This window comes from Hordeum vulgare, chromosome 5H, assembly GCF_904849725.1.
Source record: "Hordeum vulgare subsp. vulgare chromosome 5H, MorexV3_pseudomolecules_assembly, whole genome shotgun sequence".
Lineage (NCBI taxonomy): Eukaryota > Viridiplantae > Streptophyta > Magnoliopsida > Poales > Poaceae > Hordeum > Hordeum vulgare.
Window position 1 is genome coordinate 313,619,690 of NC_058522.1, and position 26,867 is coordinate 313,646,556.

Sequence of the window (26,867 nt, forward strand, 5' to 3'; positions counted from 1 at the left end):
AACCTTCAATGTCCACAAAGGCGAGCGGCTGGCTGGGCTCCAAAAGCTCAGGTGCCAACATACCGACCGCCACAATATCATCAGCCATAGAAACCACCGACACGACAAAATCGCCCACGGGAACCACTGACACAATTGACTCGGGCACCTCCAGTTGCTCACATGACATAGGTGAATCATGACCCTCACACGAGATCGCCAACGAGACAACCTCCATATGCTCCACAGAAAGAGGAGAAGCAGGTCTCGCACATAGTTGTTGAAGTTCGGGCATGATCTGTAGCACAGGGTCACCGACCATGACGATGGCCTCGCCCACAGGAGTAGTCAACACAAGGGGCAAGGCATACAATGACGAAGAACTGACCCCAACACGAGGGGAGAAACAATCGAAGAGCTCTGTCCTCACGTCTTCCATGGAACCAACACACGAAACAACTGGAGAACACGGTGTCACAATAGTTGCCAACGGAGTTGGCCCGAGGGAGAGCTTGACCAAAGCATCCTCCACCCGCTCCAGAAAGCTCCCAACAAGTGCCACCAAGACTTGCAACAGCTTGGACTGATCTGCTAGAGTGGAGCATTGATCCATATCATACGAGGCAGATGAGTGAGTGATACCAGAAACGACAGACGCCCAAGACCCACGACAAAGCGTCCCGAAGGGGAGCGTGGACTTCACCGGACCTTCACAACAAGCCGGAGCTTGAGGATGTTCCATGCCTTGGTGCAGCATGACAAGGCATGCAAGCAAGCTAAGTGGAAGCCAGGGGTTGGAGCACCCACACGCAGGATGACCGTTCTCCAAAGAGCAGGAATACCGAAGGGGATCTGTGCAAACAGCCGCACCATGCCCAGGAGCAAGGCATCTGCAGCATCTGCCATGAAGCCACCTAGGAATGGGACGAGCAGCCAATTTCAGGGCGGGCGATGCCGGATGCCGCGGACCACGCCACCGCAGCACCTCCTGCCACCCCCCTCTTGTGTCTGGCCCATGTCCCACGCACACCTCGGCAATGTCGGGGTTGATGGCCTTGGTGGCAGCTGGCAGCGTCTGGGGGGGCAGCACCTCATCGTCGTCTTCATCAGTAGCGGAAGCCCACAACACACAGTGCGGTTGGCGGGTAAGCTTGACTACACCGGAAAGGGGGCCATTCGCCGAGGCTAGTGGCTTCTGCAGCTCCATCTCCACATCTTCATCCTCATCAGAGCTCACCCCAGTTGCCACGACAAAAGCGGACGGTAGAGCTGGAGCAGACGGCTTTGCCGGTGGCACCTCCATGGAGCCACCGACAACAAGGACAGGACGACCCACAGAAGGCTTTTCTTGATCTAAAATGGACCAAGCAACGGAGAAGGAAGCCTAGGAGTGTCCAGATCGGAAGAACTGGCCGGCGGCGGTAGGGGCGGCCCTCCGAGAGGCAAGGACAGCCGCGGCGGAGGTGGTGACAGCCGGTGCCTGGCCCGGAGGTGGCGACAGCCGCCGCTGGAGTTGCCGCAGACAAAGCCCGAGCGCGCGGGAGGGTCGCCATGGTGCAGAGGCTTCTGCACGGAGGGGACAGAAAGGAGGCTGAGGGGGTCTTGGATCTGCGCTCGCTGGAAGCAGGGGAGGTCGGAGCTGGCAGATCGGGACGGCGCCGCCGTGGGCGCTCACCTGCCGCGAGCGCGGACGCGAGAGCTGCACATATCTCTAGCCCTTGGAACGGAGGGGCTGAGCCCTTAAATAGTCAACCTCAAAAACTAGCAATTGAAGCTCAAACGTCACCTTCCTGAACACCTTTGCCCATGGGGTCCTGTTCGCACGGTACAAGCTCATGGCCACAAAAGGCGTCATCCCATGAGGTTGAATCCCATGCCCACGGCCTACACGCAAGCCCAACACAGAAAACAAAAGCATGGATAACTATGCCATACAAATTCCGGATGGGATGATTTGGGCTATGTATGGACAAGCTCAAAGTCCTCACATGAAGAACCACCCAGAATCAAGCTCTAATGGAGAATATTTGTCGTAATCAAGCTCTAATGGAGAATATTTCTATCAAGAATGATGCAAAATATCCCTAGTGTTCTCGCAAACAAACAAAATTGACGCTCTGAAAAGTATATTTTTAAAAATATTTTAGAGTACTGTTTTTGTTATTTTTGCCTAGGTCTTAACTAATGTGATTTTATCACGAAAAATTAAACGAGGCGAAAAAAGTAAGCAACATTTGCTTAAAAAATAGAGTACTTTGAATTTGTTTTTTATTTAAAAAACTCTACTATTCGTAAGGTGCATTTTACCTTGGGTTTATTAGAGAAATTTTGCACCTGCTCCGGGTTACACACTCTGTATTGCATGCCCGTGCGACCGTGCCGTGTGTGTGGCTCCGCGACGTCCCCGTGCGCGGTTGCAGTGTTCCATGATCCGTGCACGGGAGTGGGTCTTGTGGAGGAAGACACGCTCCTAAAGTGACGGAGAGCGCGTGCTACGAGGAGCGCCATTGATGGCAGCCCATCATGACACGAGGCCTCTCATGACACGTTGCGGAGGAGGTGGATACATGCAGTGCAGGTGCAAATAGACCAACGCAGTCAAAAGTAATTACTACATGACCTGTAGTGCTTCAGGCTAGTCATAATGGGAGTAACTTAGCTACTCCCTCCGTCTGAGTTTACATGTCCGACACATGTACTTGAGACTAGCAAACATGTTGATTGGCAGACAATTAAAGAAGAGAGAGGGTTAGTGTAACATAGGTAGATACAATAACATGTTAAATGATATGCTACTATGCGTCATGCATGTCAATAAATGAGGTCATCTATAATATTAGTTTATGATACTATGCATTGTGGAGGTAGTATCATACAATAGTATTATATGCATGATACTACTATTTGATACTCCCCACTATGGCCAGCCTCACCCAATGACGCACGCGAGTGCCCACATTTCAACGAAGTGCGTATATTAAGGACGTGTTCGAGCTGAATTTTCTTGCATTACATTTGTGGTTTAGTTAGACTGATTGCATATGATATTAATGTATGATACTATATCTGTAATGCATAGTATCATATGTTAATATTATAGGATAGTTCATTTATTGTCATGTATGACACACAATAGCACATCATTTAATATGATACGGTATCATGATATGATACTCAAACCTCTCTTTCTTCATTTACTTTTATGACATCTCATCAAAATTGTCTAGTTGACATGCATGCTACTATATATGATACTTTCATTACAACCAGCCTTAGGTCTGGTTGTAAAAAGAAAAAATCAGGAAAGCGAACGGTGCGAGAATGTTTGACATGACCAATCTGTAGCGAATCGTTCGTCGATGTATCATTTTTCTTTTTTTCTTTTTTGTGGTGTTTGGGTAGATCTTTTAGACTGTGTGATTGGAAGACGTATTTTAATAAATACAAATACATGAGAAAGTTACTTATGTTGTTGAGCACATGTGTTATGCTGGTGCTAAATATTTCATAAACGACACTTCCATTTTGTGAACTAAGGCCATACCACCTAGGTACACTTATCAAGAGACTCATTCATCGAGAGATTCCACCATGAAGCTTGATCAATGACCCGATTAATTGTGTATTCAATTGAAATTAAAGACCTCAGTTGAATGCGGGGCTTTAAAATGAAGGAGCTCAACAAAGTTAAAGATTTCTTCGCCACAATCAAGGATTGACCGAGTCAAAATCTAGGCATTAGAATTGTATACCTCAGTTTAAGGGAAAAGCTCTAAATTAGGGGGCATAGTGTATTAAAAATGAATGAGAGAGTCCCTTGTGAAATTGTTGACTTGTGGAGAATTGAATGATTCAATTTCAAATTGGAGACCTCAATTGATTGTGAGGCCTTAAAATTTAGGGGCTTAGTGTTATAGAAGATATGTAGCAACATGTGGTAACCTTGTATCCTTTGTGATGAGTTCACCCGCTACAGGATTACACCAATCACATAGATCACACCGATTACACCAACAAAACAAAACTGTAATTATAACAAACTGTATGATGATAATAAAGTTCTTCAACCCAAACTGTTGATCCACCTTGCCAACTTCAATGATGCATGCTTGCTTGAGCATGGTCTTGGAGTAAACATCCTTTGTTGCATTCCTACTCTTAAACCCTTTATGGCAACTTTTTTTGTAACCTCACACTTGTTCACTGCATGTTTCTTCCGAACTAATATAAAAATATGCAAAACCCTCTCGACACTAAACTAATAGTTTAGTCTAGAAAAATAATAAAATGTGATGACAAAACTATGCAATACTGATACAAAAGTATGCAACGAGCAAAGTTTATAGATACGTCTAGGACGTATTGATACGTCTCCAATGTATCTACTTTTTCAAACACTCTTTCTCTTCTTTTGACCTTAATTTGCATGATCTGACCGAAACTAACCCGAATTGACGATGTTTTCAGTAGAATAGCAATGGTGTTGTTTTTATGCAGAAATAGAAGTTCTCGGAAATGGATGAGAACTTTTGAAGATTTATTTTGGAATATATATAAAATAATATAATGAATAAGTATCGTAGAAGTGCCACCAGGGCCCCACAAGGGCGAGGGGTACGTCCACCCACGGCCCGCCACCTGGGCTTGTGGACCCTAGGACCTCACCTCGACCTAATTCCACTGTTAGAAATTCATATCCTCCGAAAAAATCAGTTAGAAAGTTTTATCACGTTTTATGATACGGACTGCCACCTTCTGTTCTTCGTCAGAGCCCTAATCTGGAGCCTGTCGTGGCTCCGGATAGAGTGATTTGTCGTCATCGTCATCATCAACCCCACTCCACCAACAATTTATGATGATCACATCCTTGTGTGAGTAATCCCATGTAGGCATAGTGGAGGTAGATGAGTTTTGCATGAGGTTTCATATGTAATCGCTGTCAGTTTTGTTAGGGATTGATCCCTAGTATCAACTTGTTGGAAATATTCCCTAGACACAATAAAAAATTCGTTATTATCATATTCCTTCATGATAATCATTTATTATCCATGATATAAATGTATTAACCCGAAACTCAGATACATGTGTGGATACATAAACAACACCATGTCCCTAGTGAGTCTCTGCTAGATTAGCTCATTGATCAAAATTGGCTAAGGTTTCCTAACCATAGAGATGAGTTGTCATTTGATAACAGGAGTACATCATTGGAAGAATGATGTGATGGAAAATACCCAGCGTAAGCATAGCATTTGATCATAACACTTAGTTTATTGCTATTGCTTTCTTCATGCCAAGTATGTGTTCCCAAGACCATGAGATCATGCAACTCCCTAACACCGGAGGAATACCTTTTGTGCTATCAAATGTCACTTCGTAACTGGATGATCATAAAGGTGCTCTATAGGTATCTCCAAGGGTGTGAGTTGGGTTGGCATGGATCGAGACTGGGATTTGTCACTTTGTATGACGGAGAGGTATCTCCGGACCCTCCCGATAATACAACATCACAAGAAGCTTGCAAGGAATGTGAATAAGGGGTTAGTCACGTGATCTTATATTACGTAACGAGTAAAGAGACTTGTCGATAATGAGATTGAACTAGGTACAAAGATACCAACGATCGAATCTCGGGCAAGTAGCATACCAATGAACAAATGGAACTGCATACGAGATTGACTGAATCCTTGACATCGTGGTTTGACAGATAAAAGATCTTCATGGAATATGTAGGAAGCTATATGGGAATCTAGGTCCCGCTATTGTTTGTTAACCAGAGAGGAGTCTTGGTCAGGTCCACGTGATTCTCGAACCCGTAGGGTCCGCACGCTTAAAATTTGGTGGTGCTATAGTCGTATTGGGATGTACACGTTGGTGACCGAATGTTGTCGGAGTCCTGGATGAGATCCCGTACATGACGGGGACATCCAGAATAGTCTAGAGGTAAAGATTTTTATATGGGAAGTCTTATTTGGGGCACCAGAAAGGTTCTCGGTTTTACCGTTTCCTATCGTGAGAGCCGGAAGGGATTCGGGGGTCCACCTAGGGGCGGGGGTCCACCCACCCCGGGGGGGGGGGCACATGGGCTGAGAGCGAGGTGCACCATACCCTCTTGGGCTAGGCGCCCCTTCCTCCAAGGGCTCATCCGTCAAGAGGTGGGTAAACCCTAGATGCGGGTGCCCCCACTAGGTACCTTGGGGAGGGAGGACTCCTCCCATTGGCCGCCGGCCCGTCCCTTGGAGAAGGGGTTAGGGATGCACCCCTTGCATCCTACAAGTAGTGGAGGGGGTATAGAGGCTGCCTTGCACAAAACCCCATGCCCTGCGACAACCCTCTCTCTCTCTCTCCTGTTTTCTGCTTAGATCGCGTTCTCGACAGCGCTTGACAAAGCCCTGTCGGGATAGCACCACGACCATCGCAGCCACGTCGCTGTGCTGCCAACGACCCCATCTCCTACTCCTCCATAACTTGTTGGATCAAGGAAGCGGACATGTCACCGAACCGCATGTGTGTTGAACACAAAGGTGCCGTCCGTTCGACGCTAGATTGGATTGGATCGCGATTGAGTCGTGAAGAGTACGACTACATCAACCGTGTTGTATACGCTTCCTCTTAACAGTCTACAAGGGTATGTAGACACACTCTTCCTTTCGTTGCTATGCATCTCCATAGATAGATATTGGGTGTTCATAGGATTTTTTTTGTGTCCCATGCTTCATTCCCCAAGAGTGGCATCATGAGCTAGGTCTATGCATAGATAATATACACGAGTAGGACACAAAGAAGTTGTGGGCGTTGATGTATAGATTTCTTAGCACCCTTATTATATTTTGATTCACCGATATTGTGGGATGAAGCGGCTTGGACCAACCTTACTTGTCCTCACACAAGAGACCGGTTTCACTAACTAACATGCAACTTCTTTTGCATAAAATGGTTGGCGGGTGTGTGTCTCTCCCACTTTAGTTGAATTTGATTTGACAAAGGTAGTCCTTCTAGAAGGTTAAAAGGCAACTTTATTATCACTATTATGGCTTTGCGCAGGTAAGAACGGTTCTTAGAAGTTTCCCATAGCAGCCACGTAAAACTTGGAACAAAAAAGTAGAAGATGTCTAACTTGTTTTTCCAGGGTATGCTGTGATGTGATATGGTCAAGACAAGATTTGATATATGTTGATCTATGAGATGATCATGTTTGTAATAGTTATCATGAATCGCATGTCCATGAGAACAGAAACCGACAGGAGCCATAGGGTTATCTTTAACTTATTATATGCCATGGAATTGCTTTACTTTATCGCTATGCGCTAGCAATAGTTATAGAAGCAATATTGGGTGATACAACCACATGACGACACGATGATGGAGATCATGGTGTTATGCCAGTGACGATGGATATCATGCAGGTGCTTTGAAGATAGAGACCGAAAGCACAAGATGATGATGGTCATATCATGCCACTTATTCATTTGCATGTGAAGTTTATGTTTTATGCATATCATTTTTCATAGAACGACGGTATCATTATAAGATGATTCCTCACTTAATTTCAAGATCAAAATGTGTTCTCCCCAAGTATGCACTGTTGTCAAAGTTTGTCGTTTCGAAGCACCTCGTGATGATAGGGTGTCACAGACTATTCGTTCGTATACAACGGGTGTAAGCCAGTTTTGCACAAGAAGAAGACTTGGGTTAAACATGACGAGCCTAGCATGTACAAACATGGCCTTGGAACATGGAAGACTGAAAGTTCAACAAGGAGGTGTTCACCATTGAAAGCACCTCATCACACGTGATGACCAGACTTGAGTTGGTGAATTTGGATCATGCCACACTTAGGCAACCTGAGGGATGTTGATTTGAGTGCGAGTTCATCGGTAATTTCATTAACTAAACTAATTATCATGAACTTAGTTTAAATTGTCTTTGCAAACTATGTTGTAGATCAATGGCTTGCGCAGTAGCTCCCCTGGATTTTAATGCATTCCTAGAGAAAGCTAAATTGAAAGATGATGGAAGCAACTATGCGGACAGGGTCTGTAATCTTAGGATAATCCTCACGGCAACACAAAATGCTTATGTCCTTGATGCACCGCTCGATGCGCCGCCCCCTCTGCCGTAGGTTGTGGACGTCGTGAACGTATAGCAGGCATGATCTGTTGACTACAACATAGTTTAGCGCACCATGTTGTACGGGTTAGAACCGGGGCTCAAAAGAAATTTTGAGCACCATGGAGCATATGAGATGTTCCAAGAGGTGAAACTAGTTTTCCAGGCTCATGTCCATGTTGAGAGGTATGAATCCTCTGACATGTTCTTTACCGGAAAGATGGAAGAGAACAACTAAGTCAGTGAGCATGTGCTCAGAATGTCTCGGTACTACAACCACTTAAACCAATTGGGAGTTAATCTTCGAGATGAAGTAGTGGTTGACCGGGTTCTCGAGTCATAACCACCTAGCTACAAGAGCTTTGTGATGAACTATGACATGCAAGGGATGGAGAAGACGATCCATGAATTGTTCGTGATGCTTAAATCCACGGCAATAGAAATCAAAAAGGAGCGTCAAGTGTTGATGGTGAACAAAATGACTAGTTTCAAGAAAGGTGAGGGCACGAAGGGAAACTTCAAGAAGAACGGCAAGCCAGTTGCCGCCCCCGTGAAGAAACCCAAGGCTAGACCCAAGCATGAGACTGAGTGCTTCTACTGCAAGGGGAATGTACACTGGAAGTGGAACTGCACCAAGTACCTAGCTGATAAGAAGACTCGCAACATCAACAAAGGTATATTTGATATACAAGTTATTGATGTGTACCTTACTAGCTCTCGTAGTAGTGCCTGGGTATGTGATAACAGTTCGGTTGCTAATATTTGTAACTCGAAGCCAAATCTACGGAATGGACGAAGATTGGCTAAGGACGAGGTGACGATGCATGTCAGAAATGGTTCCAAGGTTGATGTGATCGCCATCGGCACGCTCCCCCTTTGATTACCTTTAGGATTTGTTTTGAAACTAAATAATTGTTATTTTGTGCGTGCGTTGAGCATGAACATTATATCTGGATCTTGTTTACTATGAGAAGATTATTCATTTAAATCAGAGAGTAATAGTTGTTCTGTTTATATGAGTAATATCTTCTATGGTCATGCACCCAATTTGAATGGTTTATTCTTATTGAATCTCGATCGTATTGATACACATGTTCATAACATTTATGACAAAAGAAGCAAAGTTAATGATGATAGTACCACTTACTTGTGGCAGTGCCACTTAGGTCATATTAGAGTAAAACTTCATGCTGATGGACTTTTGGAATCACTCGATTTTCAATCGCTTGATACATATTACCCATGCCGCATGGGTAAGATGACTAAAACCTCATTTTTCGGCACGATGGAGCGGGCGAGTGGTACAATGAGTGTTGAGGCGCGCGGTGGATATCCTTATTTTCTTACCTTCACTGATGATTTGAGTATATACGGGTATATTTACTTAATGAAACACAAGTTTGAAACCTTTGAAAAGTTCAAACAATTTCAGAGTGACGTTGAAAGTCATTGTAACAAAAAGATAAAATTGTTGCATCTAATCATCGCGGTGAATATATGAGTTACGAGTTTGGTACACACATAAGACAATGTGTAATCGTTTCACAACTCACGCCACCATGAACACCATAACATAATGGTGTGTCCGAACATCGTAATCGTACTCTATTGGATATGGTGCATTCTATGATGTGTCTTATTGATTTTCCTCTATCGTTTTGGGGTTATGCTTTAGAGACATATCCATTCACTTTAAGTAGGGAACCCTCTAAGACTGTTGTGACGACGCCGTATGAATTATGGTTTGGGAAGAAACCTAAGTCGTCGTTTCTTAAAGTTTGGGGATGTGACGCTTATGTCAAAGGCCTTCGGCCTCATAAGCTCGAACAGAAAGCGAAGAAGTGTGTCTTCATAGGATACCCTAAAAAAACAATTGTATATACCTTCTATATCATATATGAAGGCAAAATCTTTGTCTCCAAGAATGGGTCCTTGCTAGAGAAGGAGTTTCTCTCGAAAGAAGTGAGTGGGGGGAAGGGAGAACTTGATGAGTTTATTGAACTGTCTGAGGTTTTGAGACAAAGGTTGAATACAAGAGATCAAATAGGGTTGGAGGGGAGAGGATGCTGGTGGATATGTTGATGAAAGTTGGTCCACCCACATGGAGGCAACGTTGGTCATGACGATGGCTTCGATCTCCCCCTCCCGAAGAGGAATTCCCCTGACAGAATCTCCTTGCCACAGAGCAAAATGGGCCTCTACCTCGGTTTTTGCATGAAGACGGTGGTGTTTCATCTCAAAGGTATGCTTATGATTTTTTTATAGACCAAAACACACCATATAGGAGAAGAGGGGGCTCGGAAGACCTGCTTGGCCACCACTAGGTAACAGGGTGCGACTTCGGGGGTGGTCGCACCCTGTTGGCCCGTGGCGAGCAGGTGGCCCCCCTCTAATTTATTTTTGGTCCAATAATTATTATATATTTCCCAAAAATTCTTCATGAAATTTCAGGTCAATTTGAGTCAAGTGAATTTTCACCCTTTTTCTTGGTTTTCAGGTCGAGAATTCCAATTTCTGATAGTTTCCCTCTTCGGGGGGTTCCTTGCATATTTCGAGAGAAAACGAATATGAATTATATCATAATGAGGAATAATTGACAAGAATAACATATATATCAACAGGAATTCATGATGCATAATGGACGTATCAACTCCCCAAGCTTAGACCTTGCTTGTCCTTAAGTGAAAGCCGAACTCGAAAATAATGACAACATGATTTGAGAGAGAGGTATTGATAAAAATAGAATACGGAGATGAGGGCATCATGAATATTGTCATAACAAAAACTTTTTTATTATATAAATTCCCATAAGCAAGTAACAATCCCTACACAATATTGAAGCATAGAGCTTAAACCTTATTGACAATCAACAAACTATGTTCTTAGTCACTGAGACAATCACAATTCAGCATATTCCACAGAAGTGTCCATGTAAGAGCTTTCTATTGTAAAAAGTTCACATACTTAACCATTATTTAGTCTTCCATGATTGCTAACACTCGTTGCATATATATAGAGCTAGTGTTTCCGTGGGACACATAGGAATATGTCATAGTTTCTGCCACCCAACTTATTTACCTCAAGGATATTGTCAACAATAATGGTTCATGATCACCTACATTCAACGGAATATATTTATCTGTATCTATACTCAACACATGATGCTTTTCAACTAGATAGTTGATAGGTTGGAATAAGAATACACTTTATTGGCTCTTGCATAGAAGTGAATTCATAAAGATAAAAGAGAGGCCCTATGCAGAGGGAAGCAGAGGTTGCCATGTGCTTCGAAGATATTGGATGGGCAAACTCTTAATGCAAAGGAATGTCACTTTATATTGCCCCTTATGAAAACAAACTTTATTGTGCACTGTGTCGCTTTTATTTCTTTGCCATCACAAGATCATACAAAGCTTATTTTCCCTTGCAATAAAAGGTCATACATTTTTAAGAGCAATTTTTATTTCTTGATGCACTCATGACAACTTACTTGAAGGATCTTACTCAATCCATAGGTAGGTATGGTGGACTCTCATGGAAAGAAACTGGGTTTAAGGGGTTATGGATGCACACGTAGTATCTGTAATAAATGGGGGAAAATATGGGCTAGCAAAAGATCTAAAGCAAGCACCACATGTTAAAGGATCCAAGACCATATAACTTCTAGTGAATGTTAACTATGTTGTCTTCCATGTCCAACATCAACACTTGATCATTATATAATAAATGATGAGGCTCACAATCATAAAAGACGTCCAAGATAGTGTATTTATATGTGAATCTCCTCTCCTCTATCATAATACTGCATAGATTGTATTAATTACTAATGTTGTGTTTGTTTATTCTAAACAACTTTTATCACTTATACCTTTTTTATGTGAAGTCAACACTCCCCAAGGGATTAGCATATGATATTTTCTATATCTTTTTATTCCAGTGTTATGATGATAGATGCATGAGAGTAAAGCATAGAAACTCAACTGATCCTTATTAGATAACTCTCTCACTCGATTACAAGGATAGATAGATCTTAAAGCAAAAATTATAAGCAAAGTAAATCTATAATTTTATTTATCTAATTCACTAAACACTAAGGATCGGACTAAGATAGATGGTAATGGTGAAAGTGATGGTGATACGATATCGGGGCACCTCCGCCAAGCTTGGAACAAGCTAAAGGTGGTGCCCATACCCATGTACTCACGTGCCCTTCTTGGGTGATGGTGGTAATGTTGTGATCCTTTCAGAAATGATGCCCCTTAGGTTACAGCTCCTCATTGAGCTTATTAACCTCTCGCTTTAGGTCCAGATTCTCTTTGTGGATTTTCTTGGTGACTGTCATGGTTTTGTCATGGCAAATGTCCTCGTGAAAGGACTTAATGAAGGAGCCATCGCACCTTGGTTGCGACTCAAAGGGAGTCAGCGAAAGGGAGACTCAGATTTACCCAGGTTCGGCCCCTCGTGTGGAGGTAAAAGCCTATGTCCTGCTTTGTGTAGCTCGATGATGGTTTGATTACAAGGAGGGCGTAAATCGCCTGACCTAGCTCTCGATGATTTCTAACCTGCCCTATCTTCCCAGGGACTCGCCTTTATATACAGGTCGAGGCCCTAGGATTTACAAGAGTCCTAGCCACGCTACAGGTCATGGTTTTCCATATCTCTAAGTCGTCGTGTTTTCCAAGACTGGAAACCTCCTTGGCGGCCTATCCTCTGTATAGCTCCTGAACTGCCACCCGGCTCCTGCCCCCCCTGGGCCAAGGCTTGTATTACCAAAGGATGAGTCGCCCCTTCAGTGACCCGACCAAGTTAGGGCGGGTTACACCGCAGGTAATATCCCCTACATTAGGCCCCATATTGTCTTGAATTTATTCACGCTAATAAACCTCCACTCATTTTGGGGCGACTTGTATCACTCTTATCTTTTGACGAACGACAAGCCGCCATCCATCATGAATTGTTTGAGCCGCCAAGAAGTTTTTGATGACATCACCTTTTCCCTTCGATTTCGGGACTTAATGACGTAACCACCCAACGGATCTTTTCTCACCGCCATTTAGCTATCCTGAAAATCCACACGCCATCATTGCAAATTTTCAGCTTGTCGCCTCTATTCCCGCGCCTGCCGCCTTGATTCCAGCACCCGAACTTTAAATAACCACACGGGGAAGTAGGGGCATTGTCACCTACCCCCACTTCGACTTCCTCGTCAACCTTCATATTCCTCGCGCCAGCGCCCCTGTCTCTTTGCCGTTCCCGAAGCTTCTCCGCCAGCCGTCGCGGTCCGGACGTCTCTAGGCCAACCGAAGGCGCAAGATCCACCGCAAACCTTCCACATCTTTCTCCGGTGGCCGCCCTTCTTTCTCAGGTAAACATTTTTCCCCCATTAGGGTTAGACCTCGCCGCCATGTTTAGTCTAGGTTAGCTTCGGAATGCAGCGATGATCCTTCTTCTATTTTAGATCCATCAGTAATGCTTCCGATAGATCCTCCGTAGTTTTGAAGCACGGTAGCATCGCCGCATCTGCTGGCCATTTTGATGTTTTTCACTTCATAGATTCATTCGGTACTCCTGTCGCATTCTTGCATTCGTAGTCTCCGCAGCTTCATTTAAGCATTATCTCATTAATTTGATCCACCCATAGATCTGTATTTGATTGCTTGATTTTAGAAACTTGTTTATCCTACTCCTGGGAATATCCCTAAGGAAAAAATCCTTTTCTGGGTCGCCACTCACCTTCTTCCACCACAGCGAGTTAGAATATTACCATAACTACGCCTTTGATTGCCGAATGGCGAGTCTTAGTACCTTTGTAGACATAGCATAAGTCGCTCAACTGGCGAGTTAGAAATATCCTCATATTCAGACCTTTTTGGTCACCTCATGGCGAGTCATAATGCCTTTACAGACATATTGTAGATCTCCAACTGGCGAGTTACCACGTTTTATGGTCCTTAATGAGCCCCCTTGTTCCTTATTTTTTGTAGTCATGGTTAGCATCTTGAGATGCGATTGGCTACCAACCAAGATTAATGATGCCTTTGTTGAGAAATTTGTCAAGTCGAGTCATCTTGATAGTAAGGAAGTCATTGGTTGGCGGACCGCCCCAAGCGAGGTGATTCCCAATCCTGCCGAGGGGGAAGTAGTTTTTTATATTGATCATCTTGAACGAGGCTTCAAACCGCCTAGATCAAAGTTCTTTAGAGATGCTCTGCATTTCCTTAATGTTCACCCTCAGGATCTAGGACCCAATTCCATCAGTAATCTCTGTCTGTTCCAAGTATTTTACGAGGCATACCTGCATATAGAGCCCACAATTCCATTATTTTGGAACTTCTTCCATCTGAACCGCCAGACCAAATTTTCCAACGGGCCCAACTTGGAACTCGGGGGGGGGGGGGGGGGGGGCGGTCAACATCCAGCGGCGCCGCGAACGTGGGTTTCCATCCGTCCTCCTGCCCAGCCAGCCCAAAGGCTGGGCCGAGTCTTGGTTTTATTGTCGTGACACTTCTCCTCTCGGTGAGAACCCACTTCCGGGTTATAGAGAAGATCGCTTACCCATGGACTTCAAGCTGCCAGAGAAACTTACCAAAGAAGAAGAATCGGAATTCATCCCCATCTTCTCCGAGGTGCGGTCTTTGACTAATAATGGGCTCAGCGGGGCTGACCTATTCCGTTGCTGGGTGGAGTGGAATATTCTTCCTCTGAGTCACCGGAATGGTCTGATGTGCGAATACGATGGCAGCGTGAACCATCCGCAATGCTTTCATCATAAAAGACTCCCCGAGAAAGACATTATTGACATAATCAAGAAGTTAACCGATGAGTCCTTGGAAAATTGTGCCCAGGTCGGGCTCAAGCCTTTCTTCCTCACCAACCCGTCTCCACCGGTAACAATCTAAGTCGCCTCCTTCTACCTTTTTGAACATATGTGCCAACGTTCCAGGTTTGAATTTTGATCCTATCCACCAGAAAGGTGATCCATTTTGGTCTCGAAGGCCAAAGGTGACTGCCTAGAAAACAACTAAACCGTCGCCGAAGAAGAATAAAAAAACGAGCAAGGGCAAAGCCGCCGTCAAGGAGTCATCCGTCGTCGGCGAGTCCCAAGCCGGAGAAGAACAGTCAGAGGTAAAATTTTCCGGTTACCTTTGTACATAGGACGATGGCTATGAGAGCCAATATGACGTGGTCGAGGTAATTTCTATTTCTTCCGACTCAACTTCCTCTTCACCTAGGCCGGCCAGGCGGATTTGTGGAAAAGTTCCAATGTCTCACCCAAATGCTTGTTTGGACCCTAATTTTCTTTTGAAGAAGGCGAAATATACTCCCAAACGAAAAACCCGAAGCCGTTCTAGCGACTTAGTTTCCGGGTTACCTGAAAAGACAACCGGTCGAAAGCGCACAAGTGAGGTATACTCCCGTTGGACACTCTATTCCTTGTAGAAAATGTGATTCACAAGTCATTTACTCCTTGAACTTTTATTCTTTCAGGTCTCCCCCCTTCATCTGGCGCCTCAGTGATGTCAGCTCTTCCGCCAATGATTCGTGTATAGGGGTAAGTTCTTTTATTAACCTTTTCCCTTCCCAATAATATTATTTGTTCTAACTTTGATGTATTTATCTCAGAGCACAAGCAAAGAAGAGGAAAACCGGCGACTTGTCTTCTGCTCCTAAGACGACTGAGGTGTTGGGCACAAGCACCTCTGCCCCAGAGCTTGATGAGGACCAAGCAGCGGCTCATGATGATCCTGTAGGCGACATTCCCGACGTCCGGATCGACTCTCCAGGCTCTTTAAAGGAAATCACTGACAATATTAACCCGCCGAACTCTTCCAAGGTGACTGAAGATCCAGATACCGTAATTATTACTAGAACTGGCTACTCCAAACCTGCAGCGGCTGTGTTATCCAAACACGCATCAAAAGAGTCCCATCCTGCCGCAGAACCAGATATCACTAAGCTGAAGCTTCCCCATTATGAGAAGCTCGAATTTGACCAACTCTGCTCTCGCTTCGTAAGTCGCGTGGAGACGAGTTATGAAATGGAGAAGAGCTTAATCCACATGATGAGAGTCAAACATGAGGCACGTCCTCTGTTATGTGTTCTTCCATCCATTAGCCTTCCAAGAGAGTAGTCTTGCTTGACGAAATAATGTTTGTTGCAATATGTGGTAGAACCATATCTGTCCATAGCCCCCAAGGGCCGGCTCATCTTTTGAAAGATGAGTCAGGTCTTGAATTCATAGAAAAACTTGAACCTGTATCCCCCAAGGGCCGGGTCATCTTTTGAAAGATGAGCCGGGTTTTGCATTTAGATAAAATCTTCAACCTGTATCCCCCAAGGGCCGGGTCATCTTTTGAAAGATGAGTCGGGTCTTGAATTAAGTAAAAAACTTCAACCTGTAGCCCCCAAGGGCCGGCTCATCTTTTGAAAGATGAGCCGGGTCTTGAATTAGGTAAAAAAACGTCAACCTGTAGCCCCCAAGGGTCGGGTCATCTTTTGAAAGATGAGCCAGGTCTTGCATGATATAAAAACTTCAATTTGTAGCCCCCAAGGGCCGGGTCATCTTTTGAAAGATGAGCCGGGTCTTGAATTAGGTTAAAAAATTCAACCTGTAGCCCGCAAGGGCTGGGTCATCTTTTGAAAGATGAGCCGGGTCTTGAATTAGGAAAAAAACTTCAACCTGTAGCCCCCAAGGGCCGAGTCATCTTTTGAAAGATGAGACGAGTCTTGTATTTTGTATGACTTCGAATAGAATCATACATTAGCCCCCAAGTGTCAGCGATGTTGCTTGCAAAAGTTCTGAAACTTGTCTCCCCAAAATTTGTTTGCAGGAATCTATGACCGTAGCCGAGTCATCTCTTGCTGACTTGAAGAAAAGCTTAGCCGAAAACAGGATGCTCGGACTGCGTGTGAAGAAAAATATCAGTTGGCCCGGGCTGACATGGAGAAGATGAAAGCCGACCACAATTTTTTTGAAAAGAAAGCCAATGCTGATCAAGCCGCCCTCCTCAAGCGGGCAGAACAAGTCGAGGCAAAGTTAGAAGCCACCCTACAGGAGCTCTCCGGGCTAAAAAAGCATGTCTCCAACATGACCCAAGCCATCTTTGGTAAGGAGCAATTCCCTCGTTCGGAAAGAGAGGTCACAATTTTAGTTTGCAAATATTGATTGTCATTGTTTTATCCTTTGTAGGTCCACGAGCCGCCAATCTCCAAGACGACTGCATCCTGAAGCTTAAGGCGATTTACACCTTTACGGAGCAGCTATGTACAGGTAGTATGCTGACGATGAAGGCAGTAATGGGCAACAAGGAACCAATCAAGTCCATCAAGAATATGCTGGGTTGCTTGTCAATGTTGCCGCCACAAGTAGAAGAGCTAAAGAGGTCAGCCGCCCGCAAGGGAGCTCTGACCACCCTAAGTCGGTGCTTGGCGTATGCCCCTGAACTCAAGCTAGAGGAAGTAGCAGCTTGTTACCCTGAGCTGAAGGACGACGAGTCGAGATTTACTGAAGATGATTACCACAGGGTTGTGAAAGAGTCCCGTGCCGCGGCGACTCAGCTGGCGGCCAGTTTGGACTTGAACAAATACCAGATTGCGTATGACGACAACAACAAAAAGGTGACTCCTCCTTCATTTGGAATTACCAGCCTGAGTCCTCGCCGGCCCAAGAATCTCTTCAATTTTGAAGCAGACCTATCTGTCTTTCTGAACGACAAAGATGAATTCGTCACCTTGTCCAAGTTCAAGTGGAAACTCGGTGACTTACAAATTGATGATGGAGAGAGCTCAAGGCAAGGCGACCCGGAGGCAGCTTAAGTCTAACTAGGGTGTAATCATTTCGTGAAAAAACAATTTGATCTTTTCTTGACCGGGAGATGACGCCCGGTATGGCCGAATGAGCCATGTAATGGTTGTTAGGCTTCAGGGAAACAACCCTCCATCCATGCCTTTTGCTCGATATTGCTGAACTATTATCCTTTTTTGCGAATCATGAATCGCCTTTACCAATCTTGATGCTTGATAGTTTAGGAAGTGTCATATTTTGGCAAAACATTTCTTCAACCTGTTTGTCAGGAAAAAAAACACCATACGCCGACTCAATGATTCATGGCGAGTTATAAGCAAAGAGCTGGCTGAGTGAGTCGCTGTGAGTTATAAAAAGGTTTACGAAACCTTGCGGCAGTGCCATGCACATAGTCGTAAAAATTTGTCGGCTCGATGAGCTACGACAGGATAGGACGAGTTTGCAAAACTCTAGTGCTACCCTCAGAAGGCTTTTGCAACAGCTCAAGATTTTTAGACCGGCTGATGAGGCGCGAGTCAGGCTTCAGTGAAGCAGGTTCAGTGAACCAATGGTTTCTCTATTTTCCATGTGTGGCTCCGGCCGGTACCTTTCATATTTTAACCAAGGCGAGTTCAGAGTCCAAAAAAGCAGATTGACTCGCCAAGAGTACATGGGTCCATAGGGCGACTCGTCCAACACATAGTCCAGTATAACCATTTGTAATGCGGTAATTTTTAGCTAGCCAAGAGGGTATTCAGGTTGAACTCACTGAGTGGAAGCCCCCAAGTGACCTATGATTAGGGAAAAGTCGGATATAGGATTGCAGAAGCATTTACGCTCTTACTACAAAACGACTTGGGAACCAGTAGCCCCCAAGTAAGCCGGCTTAATTCTCAAAACCATATAAGGCGCCCATGTTTGAACCGTGCAATTGTGGTAACTTTGGTCTTCTTTGGCTTACCAGTACCCAATTTTGAAATAAGTGCAGCGTGGGACTTATGCTCTTTGGTACTGATAGCGTCCATGCTTGGACGACTCATAGAACAATAAGGACTCATGCTCTCAAGAAGCTGCAACGACAAAGGACCCCGAAGTTCATGGGTGCCGGCTTTATTGATTTATAAATAAAAGGTTACAAGTTCTGAGATTTGCAGGAAAGAAAGTAGCCCATGGCTCTAGGTGTAGTAAGGCCACAAGTGGGCTATATTCCAGGGGCGAGCTGTCTAACCTTTGTAGTTGGCCAATCAGGGCGAAGATCCACCAAGTAGTATGAACCGTTCCGAAGATTCTTGCTCATGACAAACGGTCCTTCCCATGGAGGTGATAACTTATGCATACCAGTGTGGTCTTGAATCAACCGGAGCACTAAGTCGCCCTCTTGAAAAGTCTGGCTCTTGACGAGGCGGCTGTGATAGCGTCGCAAGTCCTTCTGATAGATCGCCGATCGTGACGCAGCCAAGTCTCGCTCTTCCTCCAAAGCATCCAATGAATCTTGTCGTGCCAACTCGTTGTCTTATTCCACATAGGCGGCGACTCGTGGTGAATCGTGTGTGATGTCACTTGGCAAAACTGCCTCTGCCCCGTAGACCATAAAGAAGGGAGTAAAACCTGTGGAGCGATTTGGAGTGGTTCTGATACTCCATAACACCGAGGGAAACTCTTCAACCCAACATCCTGGTACGCTCCAGAGGCACCATAAGCCAGGGCTTGATTCCTCGCAATATCTCCTGGTTCACCCTTTTTGCCTGTCCATTAGACTGGGGGTGTGCGACTACAGAAATGTCAAGCTGGATATGCTCTCGTCCGTAAAACTCTTGCATTGCGCCCTTTGATAGATTAGTACCATTATCAGTAATGATACTATGAGGATATCCGAACCGGAAGATCAATGTTTTCAAGAATTTGACAGTCGTGTCTGCATCACAGCTACTAACGGGTTCTACTTCAACCCACTTAGTGAACTTTTCAACCACCACCAATAGGTGAGTCTTTTTGTTGGACGACATTTTGAAAGGACCAACCATGTCCAGCCCCCAGACCGCAAACGGCCAAGTAATTGGGATCATCCGCAATTCCTGAACCGGCACGTGCATCTAGCGTCCAAATTTCTGGCAACCATCACATCGGCGAACTATCTCTTCCGCATGTGCATGAGGCGTCAACCAATAAAATCCATGCCTAAAGGCTTTGGAGACCAGGGAACGTGACCCGTCATGATGACCACAATCGCCTGCATGTATTTTGTTGAGAATCATACATCCTTCCTCGAAAGAGATACACCTTTGAAATACCCCTAAAGTGCTTCGCTTGTGCAACTCGCCGTTATGTATGACCATGGATTTGCATCGACGGACGATTTGGCGAGCCAATAACTCATCCGTGGGCAACTCGCCTCGCGTGAGATACGCCATGTAGGGAATCGCCCAATCCGGGCTAGCACGAAGAGCCGCCACGAGTTGAGACTCACGGTCCGGCACCGCCAAATCTTCCTCTGAAGTTAGCCTTACTAAGGGGTTATGTAATACATCCAAAAAGACATTGGGAGGAACCGGCTTACGCTGTGAACCGAGGCATGAAAGAGCATCTGCTACTTCATTGAGTCGCCGATCGATGTGATCCACTTGATAACCATGAAAGTGACCCGCCACGTCCGACACAGCTCGCCTGTAAGCCGCCATCAAGGGATCTCTAGAATCCCAGGTGCCTGAAACCTGTTGTGCCACTAGATCCGAGTCGCCCAAGCATCTGACAAAGGTGAGGTTCATCTCTCTGGCGAGTCGCAGCCCATGGAGCAGAGCCTCATACTCTGCTGCATGGTTGGTACATGGAAACATGAGTCGGAGGACATAGCAGAATTCGTCACCCTGAGGCGAAGTTAACACCACACCAGCCCCCGAGCCTTCCAGCTGCCTAGATCCATCGAAATGGATGGTCCAGTATGTGTGATCGGGCCTTTCTTCTGGAATCTGCAACTCGGTCCAGTCGTTGATGAAATCCACTAGTGCTTGAGACTTAATGGTTGTACGAGGAGTATATCGCACGTGATGTGGTCTTAACTCGAAGGCCCACTTAGCAATTCATCCAGTCGCTTCTCGATTTTGTATAATGTCACCAAGGGGGGCAGAGTTGACCACTGTGATGGTATGCTCCTGGAAGTAGTGCTTCAGCTTCCAACTCGCCATAAACACCCCAAAGACCAGCTTCTGCCAATGCGGGTAGCATTGTTTGGAGAGGGTCACGACCTTGCTGATGAAATATACTGGTCTCTGAACCGATATTCCTTCCCTTCTTCCCTCTGCTCGACGACAACTGCCACGCTCACTGCTTTAGAATTAGCCATGATGTACAAGAGCATAGGCTCCTTATCCGTCAGAGCGGCCAATACCGGTGGCTTGGCCAGTTGTTGCTTCAAGGCTTCAAAGGCTTCGTTGGCTTCATCCGTCCAAACAAAACGATCAGTTTTCTTGAGTAACTGATAAAGAGGAATGACTTTCTCCCCAAGGCGACTTATAAAGTGACTTAGAGCCGCGATACGACCAGTCATGCGTTGGACCTGATTGATGTTGGCCGACTTTCCTAGCAAAGTGATTGCTTCCATTTTGTCCGGGTTAGCTTCAATGCCGCGTTCTGACACCAGAAAAACCAATAACTTTCCAGCAGGAACACCAAACACACACTTGGTGGGGTTAAGCCTCATCTGATATACGCGCAAATTGTCAAAAGTCTCCTTGAGATCCTCCAAAAGCGACTCTTTCTTCTGAGACCTGACTACGATGTCTTGAATATAAGCGTGGACATTACGTCCGATCTGGTTATGTAAACATTTCTGGATGCAACGCTGATAAGTCGCCCCCGCACTCTTGAGCCCGAATGGCAGAGACACGTAATAGAAGGCTCCGAAGGGGGTTATGAAGGACGTTTTCTCCTGGTCCGCCACAACCATCTTGATCTGGTGGTAACCTAAGTAAGCATCCAAAAAACACAAACGCTCGCAACCTGCCGTCGAGTATATGATTTGATCAATGCGGGGAAGGGCGAAGGGATCCTTTGGACAGGCTTTGTTGAGGTCGGTGTAGTCGATGCACATGCGGAAAGTATCGTTCTTTTTTAGCACCAGGACCCGGTTAGCCAACCATCCAGGATGGAAAACCTCGATGATGAATCCGGCGGCCAAAAGACGGGCGACTTCCTCTCCAATTGCCTTGCGTCATTCCTCATTAAATCTGCGAAGATACTGCCGAACTGGCTTTACTTTGGGGTCAGTATTAAGATGGTGCTCAGCGAATTCTCTCGGTACACCTGGCATGTGAGAAAGTTTCCACGCGAAGATGTCCCGATTCTCACGGATGAATTTGATGAGCGCGCTTTCCTATTTGGGATCCAGACCCGTCCCATAGTGAACTGCTTGGTTGAGTCGCCAGGCGTAAAGTCTATCACCTTGGTGTCATCCGTTGGTTTAAACTTGAGGGGCGGCTCAGAGTCAATTGTCGGCCTCTTGAGTGGCGTCATATCCGCCGGGTCAACATTTGCTTGGTGAAATTTGAGCTCCTCGGCCGCGCAAGCCGACTCGGCATAAGCTGCGTCTCCTTGTTCGCACTCTTGGGCTATCTTCATGTCTCCACTGACCTTAATAGGCCCCTTAGGTCCAGGCATCTTGAGCTTGAGATAAACATAACATGGCGAGCCATGAATCAAGCATAAGCTGGCCTTCCAAACAATGCATGGTAAGGGATCTTGATTTTGACCACCTCAAACATGAGTGACTCGCTCCTGTAATTGGACTCTGTGCCAAAAGCCACGTTAAGTTTTATCCGCCCAATTGGATATGCCGAATTACCCAGAATGATGCCGTGGGAAACCGTGGACGATGGCATCAAGTCCTTCTCCAAGAGATTCATCCTTCAAAAGGTATCGAAGTATAGGATGTTTATGCTGCTGCCTGCATCCATAAGGACTTTGGAAAGGGTGTATCCTCCGACTTGGGGAGCCACGACCAAAGCCAAGTCACCAGGGTTATCAACTCGGGGCGGGTGATCCTCCCTACTCCAGTTTATGGGCTGTTTGGACCAATGGAGGTACCTAGGGAGCATTAGCTCAGCCATACTGAAAGTTCTATGTTTTACCTTCTGGCCCCATTTGCAGGTGCTGGTGGTGAACACGTCATATTTCCCACTATTCAGCTGCTTAGGGTTATTCTGAAAACCGCTATGATCATCCTGTCGCTGGAGATCTCCTTGCGGGGGTGGTTGCTAAAATACTCCTGGTGCGTTATACCGCTGTTGGTTGTGAACTTGGTACTGTCCGCTATTAGGCTGTGACCCCCCTGCATACCCGGGTTAGGGAAACCGCCGAACAAGCTTTGTCGTGTCCCGGGCGCGCCGAACTGCTCCTGTCGCTGGCCCTGATCACCTCCTTGGCCTTTCTTGAGCGTCTCAGCTCGGAACTCCTGCATCACATAGCAATCCTCCCAGGAGTGGGTTGCCGGCCCCTCAGTCGTAGCATGCTATGGGTAGGGGCCCTTGAGCATCTCATGATATTTGCGCGGCTTCTTCCCACAGAAACCCCGCTTCTTCTGGCGCTGGTTTCCGTTGCCGGCATTGGTATTGGCGACGAAGTCTGTGGGACCTTCCTGTTGTCTTCTTTTACCTTGCCCGCCATGGTTGTGGTTACCCCATCCTTGAAACTGGGAGTGACCTTTTAACGACTCGCCTCTCCTGGCGGTCCTAACCTTGTCATCGTCCTCCCCAGGATCCTTGGTGTCATCTGACTCGGCGTATCTGGTGAGGGTATCCATCAACTCGCCCATGTCCTACACCTTACGCTTAAGTCGCCCCACATTCAGCACCAGAGGCTCGTAATGGCAATTTTTCTCCAGAATCAGCACTGCCTGAGCCGCCGAGATGCCGTCTGACGAATGAATGACCTCCGCAACTCGCCGTGTCCAATGATGGGCCGACTCATCCGGTCGTTGAACGCAGTGTTGTAAGTCGACGATGGTCATAGGGCGTTTGCAAGTCCCTCGGAAATTTTTGATGAAGCGCTCCTTTAACTCTGCCCAAGTGTTGATGGAGTTAGGTGGCAGATTTTTCAACCATGCACGCGCTGTTCCTTCAAGCATCATAGTGAAATACTTGGCGCAAACCGCCTCGTTCATGTCGAGCATGTCCATCGCAAGTTCGTAACTCTCGATCCATGACCCTGGCTCGAGATCTGGTGTGTAATTGGGTACCTTCCTTGGTCCTTTGAAATCCCTCGGCATCCGCTCATTGCGTAGAGCCGGCATGAGACACGCACCCCGATGTGCCTGCCTCCAGCATCAAGAAGTGCGGGAGGTGTCTGGGTATAAGCTGGATAGCCCCGACCCGCCGCAGCCGCCGTCTCCATCAGGCGCGCGCCGCGCGCCGCATCCACAATGTCTTGGGCTCGAGTGTCATGGACCCCGGGCGGGTTGGTCTGAGGCAAACATCGTTGCCCACTAGTCACCACGGGTTGGTCCTCATGGCGATTCCTGGTGTGACTCGGCTGGGGTGTCGAGTGTAACCGGTCAAGGCTGTGTGAGTATTGCGCGTGTTGGACCACTGCTATCTTCAGCATCTCGATGGTGTTTGTTGCCTCCACCTCGGTCGGGGAGTCTCCGTAAATTGGGAGGGACTCCAAGTGGTGGGTTGGCGCCAACACGTTATCCACGGGATTTGAGAAGTGGCCTCGCGGTGTCTGGAAGCGAGGTGCATGGGCATCCGTTGGTTGAGGTGGTGGCGGGTTAGGCGGTTGAACCGGACCTTCCCCTGGGGCGGCCTGCAAAGGCCGATCGGGTCCCATCCTAGGAGTGCGTGGGGCGTCGAAGAGGCGAGTTGGATTTAGATCGGCCGGGAGGTGCCCGTGATGCCTCCTCTGATAAATAGCATCGGACGCGGGCTGTTGTCTCTCGAGTCGCCAGCCTTCGGTGTTCAGCCGTTCTGTCTCCATGGTGATCCGAGCCTGCTGTATCGCCATCCTCGTAGCTTCCGCTTCCACGTACCGCTGGGCTTTGGCCATCTCCTCCCGCAACTTCGTCAGTTCGGCGTTGATCGCTTCCTGATTCTCTGACGTCACAACAATTGTCATGTGTCTGGTGATTTCCGCTGTCAAATCCGCCACGGCTTGAGCCGGAGTTTTCGACGTCTCACCAGTCTCATTCTCGCCGGCCGGGTTTTCCTGAGGTTGTGCCGCCCCCGCCATGTAGATGGCGATTTGTCGATGGGATCTTTCGAAGATATCGGGGTCCATCGCCAGTGACAACCCTCCGAGTTGTCCTTCGTGAAGGGGATGAATTGAATCTGTCTCGCCCATGGATGACTCGTCATCAAAATTGACGGGGGTGATATCCTGGACTATCGGCTCGTCTTGTGCGCTGGCTCCCTGCATAAAACCGACGAAAACACGGTGCTTCCTTTCGTGACGTGTGATGGGGAAGGCATACCTGGCCGGCTCGACGATGTCGGTGGAGGTGTCCGGCTCAGGCACGGGTTCTCCAATCACGCAGATGAAGATGTTGACCTTGCCGAAGGGGACCCTGTAACCAGATTCAATTGAATCGGCTTCAGGCCCCCACAGCGAGTTGTCGATGTAGTACTTTCCGCGGCGGCTCTTTGTCATGATGCCGACCGCATAGCCTTCTGACCCTGGTAGGGCTCCCTTCGAGAATTCAACTCCACCGTGCGCTAGCCCCACGGTGGGCGCCAACTGTCGTGGTTTTGTCACGACAGATGTCCTCGTGAAATGACTTAATGAAGGAGCCACCGCACCTTGGTGGCGACTCAAAGGGGGTGATCGAAAGCGAGACTCAGATTTACCCAGGTTCGGCCCCTCGTGTGGAGGTAAAAGCCTACGTCCTGCTTTGTGTAGATCGATGATGGTTTCAATTACAAGGAGGGCGTAACTCGCCTGACCTAGCTCTCGATGATTTCTAACCTGCCCTATCTTCCTAGGGACTCGCCTTTATATACAGGTCGAGGCCCTAGGATTTACAAGAGTCCTAGCCACGCTACAGGTCGTGGTTTTCCATATCTCTAAGTCGTCGTGCTTTCCAAGACTGGAAACCTCCTTGGTGGCCTATCCTCTGTATAGCTCCTGAACCGCCATCCGGCTCCTGGCCCCCCTGGGCGAAGGCTTGTATTACCAAAGGATGAGTCGCCCCTTCACTGACCCGACCCAGTTAGGGAGGGTTACACCGCAGGTAATATCCCCAACAGTGACGATCATTGCTCCTTCCATCAAAGGGTGTGGTTTTATGTCTAAAGCAGTGGTGGTGTCTACCTGCATACATTGTAAGGAGTTAATCTAGTATTGGAAGGTATAACCTTGTTTGGCAAACTCGACCTTTTGAACTACACATGCATATCTCCAGCTTGACGTAGAGGTACTTCTTCTTCATCATCACTTGAGGACTGGATCCTTTTTAGATCGGCCTCTATCTCTTCCTCTATTGACCACCTTGATAACCCACAATTATATGGGACCGCAACAGTTTTCGAGGGTAGAGTATTCAACCCAAATTTAGTGATTCGGCTCAAGGGGAGCCAAACAATATTCTCGAGTATTAGCAGCTGAGTTTTCAATTCAACCACACCTGAAAGACTTAATATATGCATCAAAGTATTTAGTAGAAAATTAGTACGGAAGTAACGGGTAACAATGGCAAACGTTACAGTAGCAGTTTTGTAGCGATTGTAACAATAGCAACAGAAAAGTAACTTAGAAAAGATAAATATGTGGAAAGCTCATAGGCAATGGATCAATGATGGATAATTATGTCGGATGGCATTCATCATTCAACAGTCATAACATAGGGTGATACAGAACTAACTCCAATTCATTAATGTAATGTAGGCATGTCACTACTTGAAACAGAAAATTTGCCATGTGCCTAATCTTTGCCGTCAGCTCGCGGTCGGCAAAGAAGATCTTTGCCGTCAGTTTACAGCTGGCAGACGACAAAGAGAAGGCTTATGGCTTA